The 21,630-nt window shown below is 44.8% G+C and overlaps 1 protein-coding gene across 28 annotated transcripts in view; it reads right to left on the bottom strand.

The window, feature by feature from the left end:
- Positions 1 to 21,630, bottom strand: part of LOC132900331 (NACHT, LRR and PYD domains-containing protein 12-like) — a 664,923-nt gene that overhangs the window by 309,878 nt on the left and 333,415 nt on the right. The window lies entirely within an intron of this gene.

The following is a 21,630-nucleotide window of genomic DNA, read 5'->3' as shown; positions in this document are numbered from 1 at the left end:
ATCTTCCATCCAGAGTAACCACAGCAGAGGTTTGTGGTCTAGTCTTTGAATTGCTGAAGATCATACATTTTGTCTTTTCAGCATTAAGAACAAGCTTCAACTGGATTAGAGTATCCTGAAAAGCATTAAATGCATTTTGCAGGTGTTCAATGGCCAAAATAACAGTAGAGGCACAAGAATAAATTACCGTGTCGTCAGCATAAAAATGAAAATTTGCATTTGGCACATTTTGTCCTAGGTCATTTATATATAAAGTAAATAAAAGCGGACCTAAGACAGAACCCTGTGGAACACCCTTATAAATGGATACAAATTTTGAACAAAGATCATCATATTTAATACATTGAGATCTGTCATTTAGATAATCTGAGAACCATGCTACTGCTTGCTCTGAAAGTCCTGAATTAAGAAGTCTAATCTTTAAGACACTGTGGTCAACGGTGTCGAAAGCTTTAGATAAATCAACAAAAAGTGACGCACAGTGCTGTTTCCTATCAAGTGCAATCAAGATGTCATTTACTACCTTCAAGCCAGCAGTGATGGTGCTGTGCTTCTTCCTAAAACCTGACTGATAAGTAGAAAGAACATCATTGTTGAAAAGAAACTCCTTTAGCTGACTACCAACCAGAGTTTCAAGTATTTTGGCCAAAACAGAGATTTGATATTGGCCTATAATTATTCAAACAGGCTGGATCACCTCCCTTCCATAAAGGCAGGACAAAAGCAGACTTCCACAATTTAGGAACAACCTTGGTTTCTATAGAAAGATTAAAAATATAGGTTAAAGGCCTCGAAATAAAATCTGATGCCAGTCTCAGGAAGTATGGCTCAATAAGATCAGGCCCTGGTGCTTTTCTAGGATCCACACCCTTCAAGGCTTTACAAACTTCCTGCACAGAAAAAGGTACAAAGTTGAACACTTCCCCAGTATTCACTGTAACTTCAGCACAGAAACGCTCAGATTTAGAATGAACAGTATCAAACAAGGAGCCAGAAGATATAAAATGCTCATTAAAACAATTCAAAATCTCCATCTTGTCATGAACAGCAATAGTGTCTTTCATAACACAAGTAGGTAGAACATGAGCAGTTTTTTCCACAGAGAGTGATTTTATCATTTTCCAAAACCTCCTTGGGTCATTTAAACTCTCAGTGGTAACAGACAGGTAAAATTCTGATTTGGCTTTCCTTATAAGAGAACATCTATTTCTTAGTTGTCTAAAAACAAGCCAGTCTGAGGTACAACCCGTTGCCCTAGCCTTTGCCCAGGCCGAGTTACGCTCATGAACAAAGTCTGCTACTTCAGAGGAGAACCAGGGGTTATCACGACCTTTTACTCTGTATCTCCTATAAGGAGCATGAGTGTTAATAATATGTGTGAACTCATCTTTAAAAAAGTTCCAGGCTGTCTCCACATCAGGGATCAGCTCAATTCTACTCCAATCAAAGTGATACAAATCATGATAAAATCCCTGCTCATTAAAAAATTTAAGATTCCTCTTACAAATGGTTCGTGACTTTTGTTTAGAAACCTTAGTGTTCCTTAAGGCAGCAACAACACAATGATCACTTAGATCATTACAAAATACACCGACAGCTGAAAATTTATAAGGAACATTTGTAAGAATTAAATCAATTAGAGTGGACTTTCCATGCATTTAAGATTTGGACGAGTAGGCGAATTAATCAGCTGGGTCAGATTCACAGAATCACAAAAGGATTTGAATTCATCAGATACTGGCTTTAGCCAATCCCAATTCAAATCACCAGCTAACAAGTTCATTATATTTAAGTCTGGATAAAAAAAAAATATGATAAAGTATGCAATGCTTCCTTTGGGGCTGATGGTGGCCTGTAACAGCCAACAACTGTTATGTTGACATTGTTGGCAACTTCCACATTTAAAGCCATGAATTCTAAGTGCTTATAGATTGATTCAGACAAAACAACCTTAGTGCGCAAGCTAGATCTGACAAAAATGGCAACACCTCCTCCTTTCTTTGGTCTGTCACAACGATAAACATTGTATCCATCAATGTTAATATCAATATCAGTGACTAATTTCGATAGCCAAGTTTCAGAAATGACAACAATGTCAGCACCAGTTGAATTAACCCATATACGAACCATATCTATCTTTGATAACAGGCTGCGCACATTAAGATGAATGATACTTAAGCCAGACAGATGTTTAAAATCAGCTGGCATTGAAATACAGTGCAGCTCAGGACCAGGTTCCACATTACCAGACATAAATAATAATAAAAGAATCAACCATTTCTGTTTAGCCATACAAGAGTCATTAGGCAAGTCACATGAGTCCAAATGAAGTATCTGTTTGGATATAAAGCAGTTATTTAAAACCAGCAAGCTCTGAAAGCGAGGTAAAGCATCTAAAACATGCCAAGACACATTCAAGTCAAATGCCAACTGCTTTGGAGCTTGCACATTTTGTATAGTCTCCATTGAGTGAGTCCAAGATCCATAAGTAAAATCCAGTAAGATGCAAACATTATCCAGTGTACTCACGACAGAAGCCGGGTTGTTTGCTTGTAGACTCCACATAGAGAATGCACAAAGCAAAATCACAAGAAGCGCCATTTCACCAAGCCTAGTAGATGGTAATCTAGGTGTAGCTAACAGGCTACTAGAGCCTGGATGTTGCTGGCAGGCTGCTGGGGCCTAGTGTTACAGGCTGGAGCCTGGATGTAGTTGGCAGGCTGCTGAGGCCTGGTGTTGCAGGCTAGAGCCTGGATATAGCTAACAGGCTGCTGAAGCCTGATGTTATAGGCTGGAGGCTGGATATAGCTGGCAGGCTATCAGGGCCTGGTGTTGCAGGCTAGAGCCTGGATGTAGCTGACAGGCTGTTGGGGCCTGGTGTTACAGGCTAGAGCCTGGATGTAACTGGCAGGCTGTTAAAGCCTGGTGTTGCAGGCTGGAGCCTGGAGGTAGCTGGCAGATTGTTGGGGCCTGATGATGCAGTCTAGAGCCTGGATGTAGCTGGCAGGTTGTTGGGGCCTGATGTTACAGGCTGGAGTCTGGATGTAACTGACTGGAGCCTGGTTATAGCTGGCAAACTACTGGGGCCTAGATATAGCTAGGGCCTGGATGTCCTGGGCCTTGCCTGGTCAATTTAGCTCATTTAGCACAGCAGTAGTATAGTTAAGCTGCTGCAATCCCAGGCAAAGACAAAAAGTTTTGTTCTTCAAACAAAACCCACATTTAAATAAAAAATGAAAACTTCAATCACTCAAAGGTACTAACAACTACTAAAAACAAATAAATATATAATTACAAACAAAACATGAACTAACACAAGGACAATAGACATGCTGCCATCTTGGATTCACACCTACCATCTTCCATGTCTGGGTAGCAAACAGATGGCAGAATTGGTGTCAGGTCCTCCTTATGTTTCCATTCTCCCTTGCCCCGAGTCTTATCATATGGGTCAAACCCATCAATCACAGCCAGTTTCTCCACATACCGTGCCCTTTCTGCAGCTGGTAATGTACTCACATAACCCGAATTATCAGCCATCGTGTCACTTCACTCTCGCTCGTAGTTTGTTTTGTATGTATATACTTGAGGTCTTCCAATATGGCGCCCTAACAAAATCTCGCGGTACGGTGACGTCATGCGGTAGCCCTCTATTCTTGAACGCCTCCATATTTTTGGGCCATTTATTTAGATAAAGTCAATATATTTTCTACAAAGTTCTATGTTGTTTTGACCTATTAACCAGGGTAATGCTCCTTTCTATTGCTTTGGTAGCCATTTTTCTGTAGCAATTTGACATTTCTGCATTTGTTTGAAATGTGTGTGTGCGTTTGTGTGTGTGTGTGTGACTAGCTCTGGTGTGACAGATTTTCATGCAATGTTTTACATGTTTTTTGTATGTTGTATTGCGTTACATGTTTTGCAGTTGCACATTCTGTTTTGTGTTTTGCCTGATACACAATAAAAAAAAAAAACAAGATATAAATGTTAACATGTTCATTGGTAATTGTATTCATCAAAACAATGTTCTAGATAAGCACATCTTTATCAATAGGCCCATATAAAAATTGCGCTAAATGCACTTAAAAATATTTTGGGAAGGGCTCAAATTTGGACCCCCCCAATATTTATACCATGGTTACGCCCTTGCGTAGAGCAAATGCATTGTCAGCGATAACAAAAAGCAGGAGCATGAGCAGATGAAGAGACGCACAAACAGAGGCCAACGCTGACAGCAGCGGACGGCAAGCCGGAAACACTGGCGCCATCACAAGACTGTTCCACTCTCTCTTCCTTGCTCAGGTAACGTATAAAATTGGTACGTACAAACAATTTGGTGACTAAATATCAAACTGAGTTATGATGGAAATTTATTATAATTATATGCATGATTGCAGGATTTCATGAAAATAAAAATAATACTTTTTGAGGTGTTTTTCTACTTTGTTCATACACCACCGCCCAATGTTTAATCCCACAAACGCAACATCAACACTTCATAATGTTCTGCTTTATCAGTTCCACAATGAATGCATGAGCATGAAGATGTGTTGATAACAGTAGCTGCCGTAAGACAGATTGGAGTTGACAGATTGTGGGCTGTCGTAAAGTTGTTGTCGTAACTTAAGCATGCGCGAGTAAAGCGACACTGGCTGTTAATTGATTGTACAGTTTAATGTCAGTTTCGGGTCTCGTTTTAAAATGACATGGAAGAGATTCATTTTAATATTCATTAAAATAATGTTTTTGTCACATCCGCCCCCCAGCCACGAACTATCACTGGTGCCCACGTGCAGTCGCACTCTCAACGAGCAGCGCATGACTCAAGGACCAATTACAGGCTGAACACAAACAGACTTCGTGAAGTCACCGCTCAGTGCACTCATGTCTGACCTTCTCGAGCCGTTCTTTGTGTTATTACTCCGGTTTTTGTCTCGGCCTCGACTCGCCTGTCTGTAGATCACATGACCTTTGCTCGTCTTCCGATTTTGATTCTTTCCAATCTTTTGGAATTGTATACCTGCTTATTGTTTTTAGAATAAACACACTCTTCCAGCGATGGCGTCCGTCTACCGCCACTTACACGACAGTTTTACTGAATCAATGTTCAAACCTTTCCAGCAGATCTTCAAGTGGGATGTCTGCACTGACCTGAGCACCTTTTTCAGCGGCGCTATAATTGCAGGCGGACACGAATGCTGATGTGTGATTCTGACTGGGATTGTGTGTGGAGGGATGAGTATGGGATAGTTTTATATTGGCTGTGACTGGTTTTCATGCATGTGAAGTGAACGTTAAATATCGCATGTGTTTGCGTTACGTTTGTCACCATTTTGTCGCCAATTGGTTTCCCGCGAGAATCACGTTGAATTCCCGCGTGTTATCGCTGTCGTCACGTGGTACATCAAATATGGCTGCGCCCGTAGCCGCGATTGTTTCTGAGCAGCAGTAAACGTTTTCCATCGTTTGAAATGCTTGATACTTTAAAAAAAAAAAGACTGCTTGTATTTTTCCAACACTTCAGAAATGTTCAGAGTTGGACGGGCGACCAGAAACAAACTTTTTTTGATAGACCTTGTGACGTTTTAAAAATAAATAATAGTGCTTCTAATAAGCGCTCTGTGAAAGGCTGTTTTCACCACCTGAATAAAACTTTTTATTAGACAGACACGAGTGTTTTACTGGGAAACACGCCACTCGTATTTTTCATATGAAACACATCCTGGAGCTGAGGGACACATACAGAGGATATTACACGGTGGCACAAAGACAGGAAGTTTATCTTCGAGCGGTGAATGTATAGATCACGAGTGAGCGAAGTGAACAAGTCAAATATTTTTCAACACGAGAAGATAAACTTCAGATCTTCAATCCAACGTGTGATTTTCTTTTTATTATATTGACACGTTCACAAACAAAAAGTCCCCAAATTTCTCATCTCATCTCATTATCTGTAGCCGCTTTATCCTGTTCTACAGGGTCGCAGGCAAGCTGGAGCCTATCCCAGCTGACTACGGGCGAAAGGCGGGGTTCACCCTGGACAAGTCGCCAGGTCATCACAGGGCTGACACACAGACACAGACAACCATTCACACTCACATTCACACGTACGGTCAATTTAGAGTCACCAGTTAACCTAACCTGCATGTCTTTGGACTGTGGGGGAAACCGGAGCACCCGGAGGAAACCCACGCAGACACGGGGAGAACATGCAAACTCTGCACAGAAAGGCCCTCGCCGGCCCCGGGGCTCGAACCCGGACCTTCTTGCTGTGAGGCAACAGCACTAACCACTACACCACCGTGCCGCCCGTCCCCAAATTTATCAAAACAATTCACTGATTTCCTCACGAGTGACAGATAGAGATTTACGTCTCGGTTTTGGTTCTCCATGTCCCGGATGGAGCTCGGATGAAAAACACGAGCGGTGGATTTCCCAGTAAAACACTCGTGTCTGCGTCATATTTCCCGATATTTCACCCCGATGACGTCACTCCCAGCGTTTCCCCGCTGATTAGACGCGCGTTGTCAAAATGGCGAACCGGTTCAAAATTAAAACTCTTTTGATTAACTTGTGTCCATATAATATAAAGAACATTACACGCTCACTTCGCTCACTCGTGATATGTACATTCACCACTCGAAGATAAATTTCAGATCTTCGTGCCACCGTGTAATATCCTCTATTTATCAGGTCATTAATAACAGTAAAGTTTTGTGGAATTATAATTTTGTATTACTGCAAACTCCACATGGCTCTACAGGCCCAGCGTCTGTGTAATTACATTTCAGCTACAACACAAATTTAATGTGGAGGGATGTGAACAAAAAACCCTCACACTGCACTCAGTGAAGGTTTTACACAGAAAAAAACCCTCAATGTTTACGGGACATCGGAGCCTGCAATAGTGGTGTAATTTGTAAATATTGTAAATAAACTGTTAGTATAAAGTTCTGTTTGATTATTTGTTCAGTTTTGGAAATGTGGTGTTTGTGAGTCTCGTTAGCTGGCTGTCACTTCCATCTTCAGCTCACAGCTTCCACACTTCTTGGGACAAAATGGCAGAATGTGAGACGTAAACATTTTTCTCCTGAAATGACATCAACTGGTTTCTACTTCTTTAATCGCTGAACTTCAGTTTTATTCAATTCTACATGCAGCTGTTTTCCCCTCATTTATCTACTGATCTATTTGTATTAACACACTCTGGATCACCTGAAACTCAAAACATCCCAAAGTGCGTTTCTGTCAAAGTGCTTTCAGTTTCTCTCTTTCTAACAGTGGAACAGTAGAACAGTTCTATTCAGCTTTACTTACACGGCTTTCCTGGATGCTGCAATCACAGGCATCACCTTCACAAGAACCCGATCTGGTATCTCCTCTGTCCTGGTATATTTACTCAGATCAAACTCCTCCAGCTCCTGTGCTGAAGTCAGTAACAGAAACACCAGAGCAGACCACTGTGAAGGAGAGAGTCCACTTCGTTTCCCAGATTTCAGGTAGCGTTGGATTTCCTCCATGAGAGAATCATCACCCAGTTCATTCAGACAGTGGAACAGATTGATGGATTTTTCTGCAGGAAGATCATCTCTACTGATCTTCTCCTTAATGTACTTAACTGTTTCCTCTTTGCTCTGGGAGTTACTTCCTGTCTGTGTTACTAAGGCATCTAAGAGTTTCTGATTGGACTCCAGTGAGAGACCCAGAAGAAAGCGGAGGAACAGATCCAGATGTCCAGTCTCAGATTTAAACATCTGATCTACAGCACACTCGTGTACATCTGAAATTGTCTCAAAGGACCGACTCTGATCAAGAACATTTCTCTATTCCTTCATGAAGGTCAGATGCACATACAGAGCTGTGAGATGCTCCTGAATGCTCAGATGAACAAAGCAGTACACTTTACTCTGGTGAAGCCCAGGCTCCTCTCTGAAGATCTGCGTACACACACCTGAGTACACTGCTGCTTCTGTCACATCAATGCCACACCCTCGCAGGTCTTCCTCATAGAAGATCAGGTTGCCTTTCTCCAGCTGCTCAAAAGCCAGTTGTCCCAGTTTGAGCAGCATTTCTTCATCACTCTGCTGCTTCTTTGAGTATTTTTCTCTGATGACGTTTGTCTGAATGATGAGGAAGTGTGTGTACATTTGAGTCAGAGTCTTGGGGATCTCTCCACTCTCTGCTTCACCCAACATTCTCTCGAGGACAGCAGCTGAAATCCAGCAGAAGACTGGGATGTGACACATGATGTACAGGCTTCTTAATGACTTCAGGTGTGTGACGATGTTCTCGGCCAGGCTCTGATCACTGACCCTCTTCCTGAAGTACTCCTCCTTCTGGGGGTCATTGAACCCTCGTACCTCTGTGACTCGATGGACGTACTCTGAGGGGATTTGATCAGCTGCTGCTGGTCGGGAGGTGATCCAGACGAGAGCAGAGGGAAGCAGATTCCCTTTGATCAGGTTTATCAGCAGCACACGCACCGATGCTGATTCAGTTACATCACACACTCTCACTGTGTTCCGGAAATCCAGAGGGAAACAACACTCGTCCAATCCATCAAAAATGAACAGAACCTTTTCCAACCTGGACATTTCTGTTTCTCTGGTTTCCTTAAAGCAGACATGAAGGAGCTCCATCAGACTCAGGTTTTGGTCCTTCATCAGATTCAGCTCTCTGAAAGGAAGTGGAAATATGAGGGGGACGTCCTGATTTGCTTTCCCTTCAGCCCAGTCCACAATGAACTTCTGCACAGAGACTGTTTTTCCGATACCAGCCATGCCTTTTGTCACTACAGTTCTGATGGGTTCGTCTTCTTCAGATAAGGGCTTAAAGATGTCGCTGCATTTGATTGGTGTTTCCTCTGTTGTTTTTCTCCTGGACGCTGCCTCAATCCATCTCACCTCATGTTCTTTATTGACGTCTCCACTGTCTCCCTCTGTGATGTAGAGCTCGGTGTAGATCTCATTCAGGAGCGCTCACGTTTCCGGCTTCATCATCACTCCATTTAAACACTGAAACTTCTTCATCAGATTTAATCTGAACTTTTTCTGGAATTCATTTACAGCAGGAGATTCTGGGGCGTGTCTGTGTGACGGGGTGAAAGAAGAAGACGCGGTGAGACCTGGGCTCCAATTATTACAGTTTAACATCACAGTTTTTTCTGACTGGTTCCCACAGGTAACCGTTCTTTAGGATGCTAACACTGTGGATTTACCGGATTTGATTGTATCTTTTCCACTGAGCTCTATATAAAACCTGGAGAGCTCAGAGCCTATTCCCCGCTGTAGAGACGAGTGAAGCCGTCTGGCCGCCATATTACCACTCCCATCGCGTGTCTCTGGCTTGTGTGTTAAACCGTGGTATCTCATCAAATTTGCCCCAAGAAAAGTACCTCCTGACTCCGCCCCCTTTCATTACCTCCTCTTATTTTCTCAACTTGACCCCCATTCCTGACACATCTTTATCGCTCTCTGCTTCACTGTTAGTATTTTTTTTTCCCCTTTTCCAGTTCAGTCTCTGATCATTTTTTTCATGGCTCTTTTTTTTACTAGAGCGGCAGCTACAATTATCAACAGTCCATAATTATCAACACCTTTTCAGATTTACCAATAAAAACAAACAAACAATCGTACAAAGCTGAGTTTCAGTTACAGCAGTTATTATCGGTTAATTAATAAACCGGAAGACCCCACCCCCACCCTTTGATCTTGTCATCTGATGACAGCTCGTTACCTGAGACGGAATTTCTTTTAGCACGATCAGCAAGTTGAGGAAAACCCGGACGTTATCATCGCAGGGAAGCATGGTGCAAAGATCATGGACATGTTTTTACTGATCAAATTGATATTTCATGATCTCCTCGTCAAAACCTACTTTATTTCTTACTCTTTCATTTACAGCCGCCATTTTGTATCTAAACGCACGTTTGAGAAGTCACGTGAGGTGTCGATAATAGTGATCACTTTCACCAGTGTCCACCATTATCGACACCCTGTGGGATTAAGGGACATTTACGACTGTTATGGATCGATCTCTGTGTGTAACATTGTTGAAGTAGATGAAGTGCTTTAAAAAAAATAAAAGTGCTGTGATTTATAATAATTTTTTTCTGATTTATAACAGAATGGAATGTTTATAGAGTATTTGGAATCCGATTGAAATCAGTAGAATTAGACCTGAATTAAATTCCTAACGTAAAAAAAATTACATGCTTGAAATATTCAGATTTTTCTATTCCATTCAGAATTTTTTTCAGTTTGTTGTAAATATCGACCACATATTACAATATCAGTGGACATTTTATTTTTTGGTTCGAGGAATGACATGCGACCTTTGACCTGGATTTTCATGTGGTTACAATGTCAACTGCCTGTTGTCAACGCATTTATTGGTAAACGACAAAACTAGAAATTAATACAAACAACAACAACGAATGACTAACAAAATGTGATTTACGAAAATACTTCGAAAGTGGAACAAAAAGATTTTCTGACGCAGGTTAAACATCAGTTGATTTGTTTACAAACATTAGAATTACCTCCTCATTTATGGCAACACCAACATCCATATATTTATATAAAAGATTTTATATTTAGTACAAGTCAATGTAAAACAAATTTTAAATTAAAGCTGTCTTGTTAACTTAATAGTATGTACGATTTTTTAAAAATAAAACCATCTGAATGTCAATAATTGTGGAACGGTGTCGATAACTGTGGACAAAGGTGTCGATAATTGTGGAACGGAGTCACGTGATCTGATACGCTAAATAATCAGGAATCAACTCATTTTTCCCAGTGGAAGTTTGAGTAATTATTCATGCACAATTTACAGATTGAAAGTCTTTTCCACTTTTGCAACGACCAAAAGATCGTTAAGGTGTCGATAATTGTAGCCGCCGCTCTATAATTCTTTTTACGGAGATTATTTCAGTTCCTGTCGCTTTCTCCTTCATACATTTCTTCTTCCTTTTTTTTTATATTTTATAGACAGACATTGGCTTTGATCTAGTCAGGAACATTTGCATCGATAATCTGACACAGTCACAGTGTTCATCCCAGATATCAATGTCAGATTTTCAACAAAAACAGACAAGACGATCAGACAGTTTTTCCCCTCTCTTCCTATAGGGGGTCCACGCAAACGGCGCTGTGCACACACGTGTAAAAATGATCACACGCTAGCCATCAATACTCACAGGTGAAATGTCTGTCCACAACCTCTGACCTGACGATTTGTACAGTTCACTGCTGCACATGTAGGCATTTTTCTTCTCATTTTTCTCACCGACGACATAAATAACTCGTCCAATTTTGTGGAGCTTCCAGTCGTCTAAATGACAGTTCCGCTCCGTGATGGGAGTGGTAAGATGGCGGCCAGCTGGCTTCACCCTGACGAGCCTATGAGCTCTCCAGATTTTATATAGAGCTCAGTGATGTTTTCTATAATCTAATCCTGTAGATACTAACAGCAGAGAGGTTTAGAATACCAGAGCGTCAGTGTCACGGTCATGTTGTTGGGTTTGATCTTACCCTGTATCTGTGATGAAGATCTTTTCTCTTCTGTCTCCTGCCTTCTGTAAAACACTGAGAACAAAAATAGTAGCTGTTAAAGACAACAACTTTAATCCTTTTAATACTGGAGTCTCAGATTTAGTCCCAATTTTACTGCAATAAATGGAGCAAGTGAATAATTATTTAGAGAACACAGAACTAAATACAGCAACATTGTGGACCTGGAGAAAAATCTGTCCCTGTTTTAATTTTAGGCTGCTAATTTTTTTTTTCCTTCTTCCGGCAGGCCCCTCCAAAAGTACTGGAATAGCAAGGCCAGCTCTTTTGTTTTTGCTTTACACTGAAGACATTTGGGTTTGAGATACAAAGATGAATGAGATAAGAGATCAGAATTTCAGCTGGTTCAGTTCTTTTTGCTTATATTACTGTAACGGTTCAGTGTTCGCGGGTGGAGCACAGAGGGTGGCAGGACAGAGATCAGGTTTGACAGAACGTTTTATTGCCACACTTTTCAGCATAACAATTATGTATGCACTTTTCAGACACACACACACTCAGCGTCTGGTTCAGGAAGAGCTCCCCTGCTCTCTGCTCTCCCTTCCTAAATAGGGCGCGGTCACTGGGAAGACACACACAAACAGGTTAATTGCAGTCAGGTGTAGTGATTCTGCCACTTACCTTCCCTGACTCCGCCCTCTTGTCACAGACCGCTTGACCGGCCTTTATCAAACCTCCCCTTTATCTCCAAGATCCTTGAAAAAGCTGTGGTACAGCAGTTATGCTCATATTTACATAGGAATAACATCCATGAAATGTATCAGTCAGGATTTAGACCTCATCATAGCACAGAGACAGCACTGGTTAAAGTAGTAAACGACCTACTGTTGGCGTCTGATCAGGGCTGTGTCTCGCTACTTGTGTTGCTTGACCTTAGTGCAGCATTTGATACCATTGATCATTCCATTCTTCTGGATAGACTAGAAAATGTTGTGGGAGTTAAGGGAATGGCCCTCTCCTGGCTCAGGTCTTATCTAACTGATCGTTATCAGTATGTCGATATAAATGGTGATATTTCTAGACGTACCGAGGTAAAGTTTGGTGTTCCACAAGGTTCTGTCTTGGGTCCACTGCTTTTTTCTCTATATATGTTACCTCTGGGCGATATTATTCATAAACATTGTATTAGTTTCCACTGTTATGCTGATGACACACAGTTGTATGTCTCTGCAAAACCTGATGAGAGACACCAGCTTAATAAAATTGAGGAATGTGTTAAGGACATTAGACACTGGATGCTTATAAATTTCCTTCTGCTTAACTCTGACAAGACTGAAGTACTTGTGCTAGGACCACATACAGCTAGAAGTAAGTTTTCTGATTACACAGTAACTCTGGATGGCCTTTCTGTTTCTTCACGTGCAGCAGTAAAAGACCTCGGAGTGATTATTGACCCCAGTCTTTCATTCGAAACTCACATTGATAACATCACCCGGATAGCTTTCTTTCATCTCAGAAATATTGCAAAGATAAGAAATTTAATGTCATTGCATGATGCAGAAAAACTAGTCCATGCTTTCGTTACCTCCAGGTTGGATTATTGTAATGCCTTACTGTCTGGATGTTCCAATAAGTGCATAAACAAGCTCCAGTTAGTTCAAAATGCCGCAGCAAGAGTCCTTACTAGAACTAGAAAATATGACCACATCACGCCTGTCTTATCCACACTGCATTGGCTCCCAATCAAATTTCGTATTGATTATAAAATACTACTATTGACCTTTAAAGCACTAAATGGTCTCGCACCACAGTACCTGAGTGAACTTCTGCTCCTCTATGACCCGCCACGCCTACTTAGATCAAAAGGTGCAGGCTATCTGCTGGTACCTCGTATAGTGAAGGCTACATCAGGGGGCAGAGCCTTTTCTTACAAAGCCCCACTGTTATGGAACAACCTTCCAAGTAATGTTCGGGAATCAGACACAGTCTCAGCATTTAAGTCTAGGCTGAAAACATATCTGTTTAGTCAAGCCTTTTGTTAATGGTGTTTATGAGGTAAAGGAGTAGATCTGGAGGGTCCTCAGACATAGAGTGTTTTGGTAAACTGGGATGTATGGATGCTGTCAGTCCCCACTCGCTTGCTCACTCGAGTTTGTTGACGGTGCAGTGGCTGGCTGCTTTATGTCCCGGGGCTCCCTCATGCCTGTGTTACCTTCTGGCTCTCTCCTTTTAGTTATGCTGTCATAGTTAGTTGCCGGAGTCCCTGCTTGTACTCGGTGCAATATGTATACTGTTCCTACTTATTCAGGTGACATTGGGCATACCTAACCACCTGTGTTTTCTTTCTCTCCCCCCCCCCCCCACCCCAAATCTGTCCCTCTGAGTTACATGGAGTCAACAGGAAATCTTTTGGTGGAGACGGTGGGGACCTCGACTGGCTATCGTAGCCTGCAGGGAATCGGCCGTCAGACATTCTGTCGCATGTCCCAGACCCGGTGAAATGTAACTGAATTGTCTTGGCCAGGCCTAAGGGTCCCATCTGCATCTCATCATTGCTGAGGAGTGTGCTCCCATCACCCAATCAAGCATCCAGCCAGAGCAGGTCATGATATATTTTTTACCATATTAACATGCCATTGTGCGTCATGCCTGATGTAAAGACTCTCGTCTCTGCGAGCCTACCACACAGATTTAATACTTGTCATTTTTAGGGCATACCTAACAACGTGTTTTCTTTCTCCCCCCCCCCCCCCCCCATCTGTCCCTCTGAGTTACATGTTGATCCTGGGATTGAGATGCTGGCCTTTTCTGCCCCTCGGACCTGCTTGATCCATCCTGGTGCCCTGTGTCTGGTCGGAGTTTTATCGCCCCACTCCTGTGAAGGACGGCCCCATGAGGACAGTTGAGGGTTATACCTGTTAAAACTGTTAATATTATAGTCAGGCTGTCTGTTGTTGCCCAAATGAGGATGGGTTCCCTTTTGAGTCTGGTTCCTCTCGAGGTTTCTTCCTCATGTCGTCTGAGGGAGTTTTTCCTTGCCACCGTCGCCACAGGCTTGCTCATTGGGGATAGATTAGGGATAAAATTAGCTCATGTTTTAAGTCGTTCAAATTCTGTAAAGCTGCTTTGCGACAATGTTTATTGTTAAAAGCGCTGTACAAATAAACTTGATTTGATTTGATTTGACTTGACCACGCCCCCGCTGCCACATACCCCCACCGCCCAACTCAGGCGTGTGAACGCGTGGTCCGAACGCGTGGTCCGAACAGAGGGTGAAAGGGCGCCCCAGCAGGTAGTAACGGAGGGCGAGGACCGCCCACTTGATCGCCAGACACTCTTTCTCTATCGCGCTGTAACGCCCCTCATGCACTGACAGCTTCCTGCTGATGTACAGGACGGGGCGGTCCTCCCCTGGGACAAAACCGCCCCCAGCCCTCTGTCCGATGCATCGGTCTGCAACACAAAAGGGAGAGAAAAGTCAGGGGAATGTAAAAGTGGCCCCCCACACAGTGCAGCCTTTACCTCCAAAAAAGCCCGCTGGCATTGCTCCGTCCACTGGACCGGATCTGGTGCCCCCTTTTTAGTGAGATCAGTCAGCGGGCTGGTGATGTCCGAATAATTAGGTATAAACCTATGGTAATAGCCAGCCAGCCCCAGGAACTGTCTCACCCCCTTTTTGGTCTTGGGCCTCGGGCAGGCCGCAATTGCTGCCGTCTTATTAATTTGGGGACGCACCTGCCCATTGCCCAAGTGGAAGCCCAGATACCGTACTTCCACTTGCCCAATCACACACTTCTTTGGGTTGGCTGTGAGCCCCGCTTGCCTCAGTGACCTAAGGATGGCCCTCAGATGTTCGAGGTGCCGCTGCCAGTCATTACTATAGATGCTGATATCATCTAGATAAGCGGCCGCATAAGTGGCGTGAGGGCGGAGGACTCTGTCCATCAGCTGCTGAAACGTAGTGGGCGCCCTAAACAGCCCAAACAGAAGGGTGACGAATTGGTGTAAACCAAACGGTGTGGAAAAGGCCATTTTTTCTCGGGATAGTGGAGTCAAGGGGATCTGCCAATATCCCTTCGTCAAATCCAGCGTCAAATAAAAGCGAGCAGTGCTGAGTCGATCGAGCAACTCATCAATATGAGGCATTGGGTACGCGTCGAATTTAGACACTGCGTTGACTTTTCTGTAGTCCACACAGAACCGGACCGACCCGTCGGCCTTGGGTACCAAGACCACCGGGCTGCTCCAGTCACTGTGGGACTCCTCGACGATGCCCATTTCGAGCATGGTCTCAAGTTCTTCCCGAACCACCTTTTTTTGTGTGTTCGGGTAGTCTGTAAGGGTGGCAACGCACTACTACCCCCGGGGGCGTCTCTATGTGGTGCTCTATGAGGTTAGTGCGACCGGGCAGGGGCAAGAACACATCCGAAAACTCAGCCTGCAACTGGGCGACCTCCGTGAGCTGGGTCGGGGAGAGGTGGTCTCCACAGGGGACCGGAGGGGTACGTGATGTCAATGCCCCTTTTTGAACCTTTTTGAACCACCGACACCAACGCCACGGGGACCTCCTCCTTCTAAAGTTTAAGGAGATTGAGGTGGTAAATTTGTAGCGCCCCACCCCTGTCCATTCGCCTCACCTCGTAGTCGACGTCCCCGACTCGTCGTGTGACCTCAAAGGGACCTTGCCACTTGGCGATCAATTTGGAGCTCGAAGTGGGCAACAATATGAGTACTTTATCTCCCTGGGTGAACTCCCTAAGGTGCGTACCCTTGTTGTACAGGCGGGCTTGCCGTTCCTGGGCCTGCCGCAAATTCTCCTGGGTTAGGTGGGTGAGCGTGTGGAGTTTTGCGCGTAGGTCCATAACGTATTGAATTTTATTCTTGCTTTGTGAAGGTCCCTCCTCCCAATTTTCCTGCAGCACGTCTAGGATGCCGCACGGCTTACGCCCATATAATAATTAGAACGGGGAGAACCCCGTGGAGGCTTGGGGAACCTCTCGCACTGAGAACAACAAGGGTTCAAGCCACTTATCCCAATTACGTGCGTCCTCACTTACGAATTTTTTAATGATATTTTTGAGGGTGCGATTGAACCGTTCCACTAAACCGTCCATTTGTGGGTGATACACACTGGTGCGGATCGGCTTAATCCCCAATAACCCATACAGTTCGCGCAGTCTCCGTGACATAAATATAGTGCCTTGATCAGTCAGAATCTCTTTCGGGATTCCGACTCGGGAGATGACGCAGAAGAGTGCTTCTGCAATACTGCGTGCTGAGATATTGCGCAGAGGCACTGCTTCCGGGTATCACGTTGCATAGTCCACCAGAACTAATATAAAGCGGTACCCTCGTGCTGACCGATCTAATGGCCCGACGAGATCCATCCCAATTCTCTCAAATGGGGTCTCGATCAATGGAAGAGGGCGCAAAGGAGCTTTTGGAATGGCCGCTGGATTTACTAACTGGCATTCGGGGCATGCCGTACACCACCTACGAACATCGCCGCGAATCCCCGGCCAATAGAATCGGGCCATTATTCGGGCTAGTGTCTTGTCCTGCCCTAGGTGTCCAGCCATGGGATTAAAGTGAGCCGCCTGGAATACCAATTCCCGGTGGCTCTTTGGAATTAAAAGCTGCGTGATTTGCTCTTTCGTCTGAGTGTCCTGCGTCACTCGGTATAATCTATCCCTCATAATAGAGAAATAGGGGAAGGACAGGGTGGCGTTCGGCGGGAGCGTTTGACCATCGATTACTCTCACTTGGTCAAACGCATGTCGCAGAGTCTCGTCTCGCGACTGCTCTAACGGGAAATCTGCGAGGGATTCCCCGAGAGAGTGAGGAGGAGCCTGGGGCTCCTCACTCTGACGCGGAGATGACGTAAACGGCTCTGTGACAGCTGCTCCCACCAAAACGACACCGGGACCTCCCCCTGCTACATGGCAGGACCCACTCTCTACTAAGCGCGTCAACAAACCCCGAAATCCCAGCCAATCAGTCCCCAAAATCAGAGAGTGGGTAAGGCGAGGATTAACCGCCGCCTTCACTATAAATTTTTCCCCTCGGAAAAAAATGTGGACTGACACCAAAGGGTAGCTGTGAACATCCCTGTGCACACACAACACCTTCACCCCCTGTGCTCCCCCCAATGCCTTGTTCTGCACCAGGCTTTGGTGAATTGAGGTCTAATTACAGCCAGAATCCACCAACGCCTGATATGTATCCCCTTGGATACTCAACGGTATGCGATACGCTCCGGCCCGATCGAGGGCGGCCTCTGACACGTCGGGGATCCGAACCACCGCGCCCACCTCCATCGCCGTGCACTGCTGTTGAAAGTGGCCAGGGTCCCCGCAGCGCCAGCAAACCAGCCCGGGCTTTCCCTCTGCACCGGTGATCTGGGGCTCACTCACCTGAGGGGGGGGAGAGACAGACACAGAAGGGAGAAATGGGAGGGCACCGCGGGTGCGGCGGGCCGGCTGCGGTGGTGCCGGCCCCCGCCTCTGCGGTGGGGGAATGGGGTGAGGACGGGACACAGGAGGAGGGGGAGAGAGAGAGAGAGAAGAGGAGAGAAAAGAAGATGCCACCTGCTGTCCTGCCGCCGGGACAGCCACCAAATGGTCCTCCGCCAGCTCGACTGCCTGATCCAGCGACGCCGGGCGGTGGCACCGGACCCACTCCGCAGTTCCTGCTGGCAAGCGAGCGATGAACTGTTCCAGCACCACCTGGTCGATGATTCCCTCGGCGTCGCGGTTGTCGGCCCTCAGCCACCGCCAGCAGGCGTCCCGGAGCTGCTGGCCAAACGCGAACGGCCGGCCGACTTCCTCCAAGCACAACACGTGGAAGCGTTGGCGCTGCTGTTCTGGGGTGCGCCCCACGCGCTGGAGGACGGCCCGGCGGAGGTCCGCGTAGGCCAGCCGGCGGTCGGCGGGGAGCTGTAGCACAGCCAGCTGTGCCTCTCCTGTTAGCAGGGGGAGGAGGCGTGCCGCACGCTGCTCCATCGGCCACCCCGAGGCTTTGGTGACTTGCTCGAAGAGCATGATGAACGCGTCGGGGTCGTCCTGCGGGCCCATCTTGGTGACGGTGAGGGGAGACGGGCCCGCGGTAGGAGCGCTGGTGGACCCCGCCGACGCGAGGAGGTGCCGGAACGCCTCTCGATCTTCTTGTTGGGCCAACATCAGGGCCTCGAACCACTGTTCTTGCTCCTTTCGGAGGGTGAGTAGCGCCTGGTGCTGGCTTTGCTGGGCTGTGGCGAGGGCGTGGACCAGTTCAGCGAACGGGGAGGACTCCATGGGGCTGTTAGGCTGCTGTGCTCCAGGTCCCGGGTTTCAGCACCACTGTAACGGTTCAGTGTTCGTGGGTGGAGCACAGAGGACGGCAGGACAGAGATCAGGTTTGACAGAACGTTTTATTGCCACACTTTTCAGCATAACAATTATGTATGCATTTTTAAGACACACACACACTCAGCGTCTGGTTCAGGAAGAGCTTCTCTGCTCTCCCTCCCTAAATAGGGCGCGGTCACTGGGAAGACACACACAAACAGGTTAATTTCAGTCAGGTGTAGTGATTCTGCCACTTACCTTCCCTGACTCCGCCCTCCTGTCACAGACCGGCACTTGACCACGCCCCCGCTGCCACAATTACCATTTCAGGCTTTAGCATTCAAAACATTAGCCATAAGACATTTTCACCTGAATAAATGTTTACACTATTTCCTCTAAAGCATTTACTGAAAGCATTGTAGCATCACTAAAGACCAAGGAACTATAATAAACATCAAAACAGCTGCTAATGACAGTGGAGCACGTCCATTACTGTGACTTTAACTCCGAGAATTATGGGATGTTACCTGTGCCCAGGTGACAGGATTCCAGTTTTAAAGCTCCAGGGAACATCCATACACCGATCGCTCTTCATGGAGACACAGCTGGGTTCTGGTGAGTCTGATCTCTTCATCTGGACTTCACTGTACAGCATTATAGACACGCCATTAAATAAACCATTTACACTTTTTGAATGATTTGCTATTTTGACTTAATTTGACCAACAGTGAACAGTGGAATGTGTCTTTATTGTTTATTTAAGTGGTTTTGTTCACCATTACTCTTATTGTCACATCCAGATGAATTTACTTCCTGATGATGTACGTGACACTGTGAAACACTGAACTGCACAGTTATTGATATTAATTACTCTAAAATGTTTACTGAAAGTACTGTAGCAGGATTATGGCCTAATTAAAGTATAACAAACTGATAAATATCAAAATTCTGCTAATGATCTGAACTGGATAAAGGAATGTGTAACACGGCCTTTCACTCTGCAGTGACTTTAACTCTGAGAATTATGGGATGTTACCTGTGTCCAGGTGACGGGTTTCCAGTTTTAAAGGTCCAGGGAATATCCATAGACTCATCGCTCTTCATGGAGACACAGCTGGGTTCTGGTGAGTCTGAGCTCTTCATCTGGACTTTACTGTACAGCATTATAGAGTGGACATGAGACAGTTTTTCTTACACAGACATGTAAACGTGTTACCTTTGATTGGCTAACAGCAATCAGCAAATGTGTTACCTCTGATTGGCTAAGAGCACTGTGACGCTACCTCCAGTGGGTCAGAACAAGCGGATGTGGGTGTCTTTGTAAAAACTGTTTTGATTGGCTATTATGGTCTCAACATCGATGTTTTGACCAATAACAATGTAGATAACACGAATTTTACATCACATTTAACGAGATTAAACGAGACTAAAGATGGCGACTTACAAATAATGTGTAAACATCGTTGGAGTTAATAAAGTTTGAACAGCATGAAGGAACATACCCCAACCCCCTGAAATTAATAAAAAAAAATTCTCAACGGATTTGGCATAATATAAAAAGGTCGTTTTTTACTCAGAAAAAGCGGAAATCCGCCGAAAAGCGGAAAACTCTCATCCCTGCCGAGCTTGTGACCATTTCATGCATGCTAACGTGGATAATATGAATATGCTATTTTGTAACAAAAATCTTCGAACAAAAAGTTCATGTTTTACTTACAGCTTGTGAGCTGGTGGTCGATCGTCTTGACGGTACAGATCCAGGTATTAAAAACAACCTCGAAGCAAAACCACTACTGAAGGCACCAAAGTTTGAAAAGTCACTGTGGTTGAAATGATCAGAACACAGTACTAACGTTGCATTACAGTATACTTTGGTGGTGTTTCAAAGATAAATTCCAACCATTTCTTCTTCAGCTCTTCTATCTTGAGCAAGAAATGCAACGTTGATGTGTTACTGCCACAAATAACACAGGCACGAACTTGTTCAGACATGTTTTCAACTTGCTGTTAGGTCCTCTTCGTTAGCTATTGATGAAATGGGCTCTGCTATCTCTCCTCGCACTGAAATCCAAACTTTCTTTCCGTGGGCGGTCGCAAGCCAAGGTGGGCGAGGCCATGAATACTAATTTTCGAAGTGACGTAAGTTCGTAGGGCTTTTTCAGATTCGCTCGTTTTTCCGACTATTTTCTTTCATAAGCTAATACAGGGAATAGGAGTAGAATTACATTTTCACATGCAGCATGCATATGCAACTCGGAGTGAAATATGGTATTTCAAAAAGACCCAGTATTAAACGTTTTTGGTGGAAGGGCACCTTTAAAATCTATATGAAACTCTAAACACTGATAGTGTAATAATAATAATAATAATAATAAAACAGAAGAGCACCTCCTGCTGTACGATGCTGTTAAAACCTTGTGTATGTTGTATATTATAGTTTATACAGCAAGTCCCTATATTTTTAGCTCTCATCTGCAGTTTAAACTTTATCTTTGTGAAACTTTCACACAATTAAAATCTGAGTTATGACAAGATCAGTAGGCCCCCAATGGAGCGGGTACGTTTCCAGGCTTGCCGAGGTGTTGAGCGGGAGGACAAGATCAGTAGGCCCCCAATGGAGTGGGTACATTTCCAGGCTTGCCGAGGTGTTGAGCGGGAGCACAAGATCAGTAGGCCCCAACAGATCGAGGACGCTTCCAGGCTTGCCGAGGTGTTGAGGAGGAACGCACGACAGGGGGACTGAGCGTGTGTTTTTGGAGCAGCGTCTGTGAGACTGTGCAGTAGTGTTTTAA

The sequence above is a fragment of the Neoarius graeffei genome, chromosome 16 (genome assembly GCF_027579695.1).
Source record: "Neoarius graeffei isolate fNeoGra1 chromosome 16, fNeoGra1.pri, whole genome shotgun sequence".
Taxonomy (NCBI): domain Eukaryota; kingdom Metazoa; phylum Chordata; class Actinopteri; order Siluriformes; family Ariidae; genus Neoarius; species Neoarius graeffei.
Note: the sequence above shows the minus strand (reverse complement) of the source record. Positions and strands in the feature narration are given on the sequence as shown.